This window comes from Muscardinus avellanarius (assembly GCF_963383645.1).
Source record: "Muscardinus avellanarius genome assembly, chromosome: 9".
In the NCBI taxonomy this organism is placed as follows: domain Eukaryota; kingdom Metazoa; phylum Chordata; class Mammalia; order Rodentia; family Gliridae; genus Muscardinus; species Muscardinus avellanarius.
In genome coordinates this window covers 30,164,859-30,167,396 of record NC_137795.1, presented here as the reverse complement: position 1 = coordinate 30,167,396, position 2,538 = coordinate 30,164,859, and the positions used below count along the sequence as shown (strand labels likewise).

At 49.3% G+C, this 2,538-nt stretch overlaps 1 pseudogene across 1 annotated transcript; it reads left to right on the top strand.

The window, feature by feature from the left end:
- The first annotated feature begins 235 nt into the window (after positions 1-235).
- Positions 236-2,222, top strand: LOC308267128 (glucose-6-phosphate isomerase-like; annotated as a pseudogene). Its single transcript has 2 exons — positions 236-597; positions 701-2,222. The product of its transcript is annotated as a glucose-6-phosphate isomerase-like (transcript).
- Positions 2,223-2,538: the final 316 nt, after the last annotated feature.

Sequence of the window (2,538 nt, the reverse complement as noted above, 5' to 3'; positions counted from 1 at the left end):
CATCAAATCCAGAGTTTTATTCATTCGTTAAAATTTAATATAGCGATTTTATTGGTAATGAATGGTTTTTGTTTTAAAGTGGTATTTTCCTTGACTAACCCAATCATTTATAAACAGGAACAGCATTATTATTATTATTAATCGTCATAATAGGCCGGGCGTGGTGGCGCACGCTTGTAATCCCCGCGCTCGGGAGGCTGAGACAGGAGGATCGCACAGGTCAAAGCCAGCCTCAGTTACTTGGTGAGGCTTTCAGCAACTTAGCGAGACCCTGTTTCCAAATAAAATATAAAAAAGGTCTGGGAGTATAGCCCGGAGGTAGAAAGCCTCTGGGTTCCACCCCTAGTACCACCAAAAAAAAAAAAAAAAAAAATAGTCATAATAGTAAGCTTGCTGCACACTGCCCATCCCCGCCCCTCCTTCCTTCTTCCTCCAGGCATGTCTCAGTCTGTGTGCTCTTCTGGTCGCACCATGGCCACTCCCACCCAGAACCCACAGTTCCAGAAGCTGGAGCAATGGCTCAGCAAGAACTCTTCGGGCCTCAATCTGCACCACCTTTTCAAGGCCGACAAGGATCGCTTCAAGTGCTTCAGCAACAAGATGTTTTCTACCTCACTTGCCCTTCCAAGTTTGTGGTGGATGTATCTATTTGGCATTCAGAACTCTAGCTGCAAGGGAATCTGGAAAACAAGGCATTTAGCTTCTCAATACACCTCACGGCCAAATTCTGGTGGATTACTCCAAGAACCTTGTGAAAGAGGAAGTGATATACATATGCTGCTGAACCTGGCCAAATCCAGGGCTGTGGAGGCTGCCCGGGAGAGCACGTTCAGAGGCGAGAAGAACAACAGCACAGGGGATCGGGCAGTGCTGCGCGTGGCCTTGCACAACTGGTTAAACTCACCCATTTTGGTGGATGGCAAGGATGTGCTGCTGAAGATCAACAGGGTTCCGGACAAGGGGAAATCTTTCTGTCAGTGTGTGTGGAGCGCCCATTGGAAGGCAAGTCCATCCCCAACATCATCAGCATCGGCTTTGGAGGCTCTGACCTGGAACCCCTTATGGTGACTGAACCCTTTAAGCCGTGCTCTTCAGGAAGTCCTTGAGCCTGGTTTGTCTCCAACATCAGTGGGCTTCATATTGCCAAAACGCAGGCCAACCTGAACCCTGAGTCCGCCCTGTTTATCATTGTCTCTAAGACCTTTACTCCGCAGGAGACCATCACAAATGCAGAAACAGCAAAGGAGTGGTTTCTCATGACAGCCAAGGATCCTTCTGCAGTTGTGGAGCACTTTGTTGCCCTGTTTACCAACACAACCAAAGTGAAGGAGTTTGGAATTGATCCTCAAAACTTGTTTGAGTTCTGGGATTTGGTAGGTGGGCGCTACTCTTCTGAGGTTGGACATCAGACTCTCCATTGCCCTGCACATGGGTTTTCAAAACTTTGAGCAGCTGCTCTCCGGAACTCACTGGATGAACCAGCACTTCCTCACAACATCCCTGGAGAAAAATGTCCCAGTTCTGCTGCCTCTGCTGGGGATCTGGTATATCAACTGCTATGAGTGTGAGACCCATGCCATGCTGCCCTACCACCAGTACCTGCACCATTTTGCTGCCTACTTCCAGCAGGGCGACATGGAGTCTAATAGGAAGGACATCGCCAAGTTTGGCATCCATGTGAACCACCAGAGAAGCCCCATTGTGTGGGGGGAGGCAGCATGCATTCTATCAGCTGATCCACCAAGGCACCAAAATAATATCCTGTGACCCTCATCCCAGTCCAGGGCCAGCACCCAATACAGAAGGGCTTGCACCCAAAGATTCTCCTGACTAACTTCCTAGCCCAGACTAAAGCCCTGATGAAGGGGAAGTCAACAGAGGAGGCCCGGAAGGAGGCCACGGGGAAGAGTCCAGAGGACATCGAGAAGCTGTTGCCTCACAAGATCTTTAGAGGAAATCGCCCAACCAACTCTACTGTGTTCACCAAGCTCACACCATTCATTCTTGAAGCCTTGATTGCGCAGTGTGAGCACAAGATCTTCATTCAGGGCATCATCTGGGACATCAACAGCTTTGAGCTGCAGGGAGTGGAGCTGGGAAAGCAGCTGGCTAAGAAAATTGAGCCTGAACTTGATGGCAAAGCTGCAGTGACCCCTCATGATGCCTCCACCAATGGGCTGATCAGCTTCATCAAGCAGCAGCGGGAGGCCAAAACTGAATAAATGCAGCTACAGCCCCTTCTTTGACTGGTCCTTCTGGTCCCTCCTTGCCAAAGTATGCACTGTATGGTCCTGCCCTTCTCTGCCCAAAGCACCCTCTGGTTGCGAACTTGGACCACAAGCCGGCTGGGGAAAGCTGGTCGGGAATTGTCATACTGCACCCTCCGTGTGTACTCTTTCTCTGTTTTACCATCAGCTGAAGTGGTTCGGTGCAGCTGATTTTTCTGACCTGTGTTCACATTGTTCACATCCCATGTAGAAAAATAAAGTTGCCAGGAAGGATGGTGAAAAAAAAAATAGTAGTAGTGGTACTAGTAGT